This window comes from Sinocyclocheilus grahami, unplaced genomic scaffold (assembly GCF_001515645.1).
Source record: "Sinocyclocheilus grahami isolate Dianchi unplaced genomic scaffold, SAMN03320097.WGS_v1.1 scaffold472.1, whole genome shotgun sequence".
Lineage (NCBI taxonomy): Eukaryota > Metazoa > Chordata > Actinopteri > Cypriniformes > Cyprinidae > Sinocyclocheilus > Sinocyclocheilus grahami.
Genome location: NW_015505651.1, coordinates 613,530 through 620,580, shown reverse-complemented (window position 1 = coordinate 620,580; position 7,051 = coordinate 613,530). Strand labels below are relative to the sequence as shown.

The following is a 7,051-nucleotide window of genomic DNA, read 5'->3' as shown; positions in this document are numbered from 1 at the left end:
TCCAGTCTTCAGTGTCACATGATCTTCAGAAATCATTCTAATAAGCTGATTTGCTGCTCAAGAAACATTTCTGATTATTATCAATGTTAAAAAGAGTTGTGCTGCTTCATGTTTTTGTGTAAACCATGATAAATATTTTTTCCAGGATTTTTTGATGAATAGAAATCTTTGTGCCCCCAAACTATTAGTTAATATTCCATAATTTCTAAAAGGTACTGTACAACTCTCTATGATAATATAACATATGTGTTAAAAACTGAACTAAAATCATTTTAGTGGTGGAGTGGTGGCACAGTTGTGCTGTGCTTCTATATTAGAAATGGCTTTTCTAGCTTGGTTGTGTGATAAAGTGTGTGTGTGTGTGTGTGTGTAATTATAAACTAAACTGTACATGTTGATCCAGTGAAATCTATCGATGGGTTTTGATCAAATGGATTCACTACAAAAAATATTAGTGGCTGCTTCTTGTTTCAAACGTTTGCTGGCAGGTGCAAAACGCGAGTCTCTGCCTCCACTAGACGGGTATGCAAATGTCACAGCCACTTTCAAAAAATGACACAACAATGTTTGGATCTGTGGCTCTCATGTGGAATATTAACACATGCGGTGTGAGCCGCTGCTGTCTCTCTGCTGCCGCTCTCTTGTCTTTGATCTGTCTCTCTCTCACGGACCGTGCATCAGCTGAAACGGCGCGGTTTGCAGTGGATGTGTAAAATTGTGTGCATCCGTTGTGTTGTGTGTTTGTGCATGTGTGTGTGTGTGCGCGTCTCCGTGCACATATAAGCTGTCTTGATCATCTGTTGCCATGCAGGCCGAGTGTATTCGCTCGCATCTCTCACCCACTCATCAAAATCCCACAATTTATTGCCGGTTCTGTATGAAAGGAATAGATCACCCAAAAAATTTAAATTCTGTCATTATTTAGACTACTCACCCTTATATCGTTCCAAACCACAATGCTGTTATTTTTTATTATTTTTGAAGAATCTGAAAGATTCTATTTGATCAAAAATAACAATAAAAACAGTAATAAAGTGAAATATTATTGCAATTGAAAATAACTGTTTTCTATGTAAATATCTGTTAAAATGTCATTTATTTCTGTGATCAAAGCTGTATTTTCAGCATCATTCCTCCAGTCTTCAGTGTCACATGATCCTTCAGAAATCATTCTAATATGCTGCTGCTCAAGAAACATTTCTGATTATTATCCATGTTGAAAACAGTTGTGCTTCTTCATAATTTTGTGGAAACCATGATAAAGATTTTTTGATGAATGGAAAGTCCAAAAGAACTGTATTTATTTGAAATTTAAATCTTTTGTAACATTATACATTTCTTTACTGTCTTTTGATCAATGTAATGTGTCCTTACTGGTTAATTTCTTTAAAAGGGTCATATGATGCTGCTAAAAAGAACATTATTTTGTGTATTTGGTGTAATGAAATGTGTTTATGAGGTTTAAGGTTAAAAAAACACATTATTTTCCACATACTGTATATTATTGTTTCTCCTCTATGCCCCGCCTTTCTGAAACGCGTCGATTTTTACGTGGTTTTTTTTCATACTGTGAAATATCTCTTTGGGTTTGAGACTTTAGTCTTTGCAACTTTAGGGATCTTATCTATGCACGAACAGCTTGTAACACTGCAAAGAGAAATGAAAATGTGAAATTGCATCATATGACCCCTTTAAAAAATTATCTTACTACCACCAAACTTTTGAACTGTAGTCGATATTCTCATTATTTCCCAGTCTTCTGAAGTTATATGATGCTTGGTGTGAGGAACACACCATATTTCATTCATTTATTAACTGAAAACATTTTCCCCATCAAAGCTCTGAAATCTCATTTCTGTTTGCGTCATTGAGAAGTGCAGCACAGATGTGCTGTGCATCTTTTAAAGACTTTTATGGTGTGTTTCGACCCTTTTTATCAGCATCAAAAATAGACTGTAACCCAGAGCTCTCAAGGCCAGAAAAGCCCCATGAAAGTATCATAAAAGCAGTTGAGTCATTATATTACTATATTCTTGCTGCATCTTGTGACATCCAAGAAAAGGCTTTTGGCATCATTGACACCAAACCTGTTGCTATAATAAAAAATTATCAATGTTAAATATTTAAATTAAGCATTCCAACAGCACAGACAGTAGATCATTGCACCAGCATGGATTTGATTATTAGGAAATGCAGGCATTTTTATATCAAATGTGCACCTTGATTCCAATCAAGGTATGATTTTATTCACTTTAAATAAAAGCATCTGTCAAATGCATAAATGTAAATGTTAAATTTTGGTTGGCTCATCATGCAAAGCCTACAGTCTGACTTTTTTATTGGTGGTTTTTGGCTCTTTTTGTCTACGTACAACAAAAGTAGACTGAAACCAGTGTCAAGTGTCAGTGACGTCAATCCTGCCACGATAGGAAAAATGATCAATTCATATGAAGCATTCTTGTAGCTCAAACAATAAAAAAAATATTGTTTGTTATGCAATGGGTTCCATTCCCAGGCAATGCATGTATTTTTATATAAAATATGTACCTTGATTGCAGTATTAGTCACTTTGGATTAAAGTGTCTGCCAAATCCATAAATAAATATAAATGTTGAAGTTCTGTCTGCTTCTCATGCAAAGCTATCAGAAGACTTCATGAGGCCACAATATATTCCATTTGAGATATTTTTATGGTGTTTCTGGCCCTTTTTGCCTACAACAAAAACTGTAACCAGAAACCAGAAGCTATCAAGAAGTTTCTTTTGTCATCACTGACATCAAACCTGCCATGATAGAAAAAATTATCAATTAAAATGAAGCATTCCTGTAGCTCATATACAATAGAGTGTGATGTATGCAATGCAATTCAATTCCTAGGCAATGCATGCAATGCAATTTCATTCTGCTCCTGATGCAACGCTGTCGTGTGACTTCAGGAGACCACAGTATATGTGGTCCTGGACCACAAAAACAGTCATAAGGGTCAATTTTTATTTAATAAGTAAGCTTTCCATTGATGTATGGTTTGTTAGGATAGTATAATATTTGGCTAAGATACAACTATTTGAAATCTGGAATCTGAGGGTGCAAACAAAATCAAAATATTGAGAAAATCGCCTTTAAAGTTGTCCAAATGAAGTTCTTAGCAATCAAAAATTAAGTTTTGATATATTTACGGTAGGAAATTTACAAAATATCTTCATGGAACATGATCTTTACTTACATCCTAATAATTTTTGGCATAAAAGAAAAATTGATAATTTTGACCCATACAATGTATTGTTGGCTGTTGCTACAAATATACCCCATGCATGTATTTTTATATAAAATATGTACCTTGATTGCAGTATTAGTCACTTTGGATTAAAGTGTCTGCCAAATCCATAAATAAATATAAATGTTGAAGTTCTGTCTGCTTCTCATGCAAAGCTATCAGAAGACTTCATGAGGCCACAATATATTCCATTTGAGATATTTTTATGGTGTTTCTGGCCCTTTTTGCCTACAACAAAAACTGTAACCAGAAACCAGAAGCTATCAAGAAGTTTCTTTTGTCATCACTGACATCAAACCTGCCATGATAGAAAAAATTATCAATTAAAATGAAGCATTCCTGTAGCTCATATACAATAGAGTGTGATGTATGCAATGCAATTCAATTCCTAGGCAATGCATGCAATGCAATTTCATTCTGCTCCTGATGCAACGCTGTCGTGTGACTTCAGGAGACCACAGTATATGTGGTCCTGGACCACAAAAACAGTCATAAGGGTCAATTTTTATTTAATAAGTAAGCTTTCCATTGATGTATGGTTTGTTAGGATAGTATAATATTTGGCTAAGATACAACTATTTGAAATCTGGAATCTGAGGGTGCAAACAAAATCAAAATATTGAGAAAATCGCCTTTAAAGTTGTCCAAATGAAGTTCTTAGCAATCAAAAATTAAGTTTTGATATATTTACGGTAGGAAATTTACAAAATATCTTCATGGAACATGATCTTTACTTACATCCTAATAATTTTTGGCATAAAAGAAAAATTGATAATTTTGACCCATACAATGTATTGTTGGCTGTTGCTACAAATATACCCCAGCGACTTAACACTGCTTTTGTGCTCCAGGGTCACATATTTTATGCTGTTTTTGGCCCTTTATGTCTACAACAAAAACTAAGCAGAATCCAGAAGCTGGCAAGAAATTACTTTTGGCACTTTTGGCATCTGCCATCTAACCTGATGAGTAAGAAAATGTATCAATTAAAATTGAGCATTCCTGTATCTCAAACAATAGAACATGACGTTTACAATGAAATGGGTTCGATTTCCAGGCAATGCATGCATTTCTTCATAAAATACCGTTAATGCAATGCAAGACACTTTGCCAGCTGCATGAATGCAAATGTTACATTTCTGTCTGCACTTCATGAGTTCAGGAGGCCACATTATGTCATTTACAGTGCTTGACTATAGCAGCTCGCTGTATGCTTTCATTATGTGGAACAGAGCAGCATGAACGTTCAGCTAAACATCTCCGTTCACGTTCCACGTTAGAAAGAGAATCACACAGGTTTGAAACGAGCACATGGATTCTGGTTTTCGAGTGAACTATTCCTTTAAAGCATGTTTCTCTCCCACACTCGTTTCTTTCGTTCTCTCCCTCCTCTTTTTTCACACAACCCCTCCTCGTTCTGTCTCTCTCTGAATGTCGCAGTGACTGAATGTGAGCTCTGTTAAACCCTCCCTTTCTCTCGCTCTCTCTCTCTCTCTCTCTCTCCCTCCTCCTCCTTCTTAAGCGTGTAGGGTCTCGCTTTGCTCGGTGTCTCTCTCTCTCTCTCTCCTCCTCTCCTCCTCTGGCTGTGTGTGCGCTGAGAGACGAGGGGCCGGACGAGGAGGAGGAGGAGGACTCTGAGGAGGGGGGGGACATGGCAATGGGGGGATACGGAGAGAAAGACCTGTCTCTCCCTCTCTCCCTCTCATCCTCATGGCCCTCGCTCGGTCCCCAGAACCGCAGCGTCTGGTTCATTTACAGGTATCGGCTGCTCCGTTCTTTTATTGTCGCTGCGGAGAGAGAGAGAGAGAGGCAGATGGATGCTCTGAAGAGGTAGCAGACAGACTGTTGAGCAGAATCAATGTTTTCATATACAGTATATATCATCTGTATGTGTGCGTGTGTGTGTGTGTGTGTGTACAGTCTGGTCGTTTATGGTAAATCAGATCCCTCTCTCTCTTACAGTGCCGTTCTTTTATTGTCGCTGCGGAGAGAGAGAGAGAGAGGCAGATGGATGCTCTGAAGAGGTAGCAGACAGACTGTTGAGCAGAATCAATGTTTTCATATACAGTATATATCATCTGTATGTGTGCGTGTGTGTGTGTGTGTGTACAGTCTGGTCGTTTATGGTAAATCAGATCCCTCTCTCTCTTACAGTGCGTGTGTATATATGTGTCTATACGTGTGTATTTGAGTCGTGAATGTGGCTGTCATTGTACATACGGCGGCGACACGTCAGAAAACATTTTTTTGCTGTGTGTGTGTATGTTAGTGTTGTAAATGAGTTCATGTGACATGTATGTGTGTTTTTCAGTCATTGAAAGGGTATGAGTCACTATGGGTGTATGTATGTGTGTGTGTGAAACACAGTACATCATAGAAAGTTGTGATGCTGTGGGGTTGATCAAATACGGCACGAACGTTTGTGAGTCTTGCTGGCGTATCGTCATTTATGCATCACTATCTTTCCCGCTGTCATTCCTACACAGATGCGATATGTAATGCCGTTGGGAACAGCGTTTAAGTAGGAAAATGCTGCTGCCGGGTTGGATTAAAATTTGAGACGGATCAACTTCTAGAAAATGGGCAAACTTGTCATGTGAGGCATTTGTAAGGATATCATAATTGCAATAAAAGGAAAGCGTTCAGCTCAAGATAAAGGTGTTAAATTACAATCTTCTTCAGTGGCGAAAACTGAACTTACTTTGGTTTTTCTGATAATCTGAATATTAATTTGTTTGCATGTTGTAATTCTCACAAATATGGCATCAATATGTTTTCTTACATTTTTACGTTTTCTTTTGTAGTAGGTTTTGGTTTGGGTTCATTTCAAATTAGCTTTATATAAGTCGGTTAGTTAAGTAAGTATGTGTTACCACAATATAGTATAGAGATGTATTTGTGATGTGAAACAGATGAAGTGTATATGTGATCGCATCTGTGCATTTAAACAGTTGGTTGCTCCATCCGAACTATTTGCCTCACAATATTTTATTCCAACACAGATGCGATGTGTTGATGCTGTTAAAGACGGCGTTTAAGTAGGAAAATGCTGCTGTCGGGTTGGTTTAAAATTTGAGATGTATCAACTTCTAGAAATTGGGCAAACTTGTCACGTGAGGATTTTGTAATGGAAAATGTAAGAAAAAACTGTTAAAAGGGTTGGGTTTGTCATAAGTGTTTTCTAATTAGTTTTATATAAATCTGTTAATTAGCTAAGGACATCTGGGTTTGTATTTGTTTGGAGAAATTCAGATTTTGTTCATTCTAAAATTGTAAAAAAATTTATTTTGTAGTAGGGTTTTGGTTTTTAGCTTATACGTAGCTTTATGTAAGAACTAGAAGTATAAAGTACTGTATGCCGTCTGCAGTGATTCATAGATTACTTAAAAATTGCAATCTCTGATTACAAATTACATGGTGAAAATTGTAGTCAGTAATGTAATCCAGATTACTAATTTTAGGTATTGTATTCTGACTACTATTAGATTACTTTTGACCTAACTTGTTTATAGATTTGAATAGGATTATTGTTATAAATAGCAAAGGCACATAACACATACTGTATTCATTCTTTGTTACCAACATGTGAAATGTGTTAAACATTACATTACTCCAGGATTTCTCAAACTGGGGCAAATGAAAGAACTGCAGATGAGTTGATGAAAATATAATATTTAATTAAATCATAAAAATGTCAAATTAAAATGAATAATTCATAAAAAAGTAATCTGATTATAAGCATTTAAAAATGTAATATACTCCAATTAGAAGTATTAC

At 36.2% G+C, this 7,051-nt stretch overlaps 1 protein-coding gene across 1 annotated transcript in view; it reads left to right on the top strand.

The window, feature by feature from the left end:
• The window catches only part of LOC107553382 (SH3 and multiple ankyrin repeat domains protein 1-like), a 50,252-nt gene that overhangs the window by 30,265 nt on the left and 12,936 nt on the right, over positions 1 to 7,051 (top strand). The window lies entirely within an intron of this gene.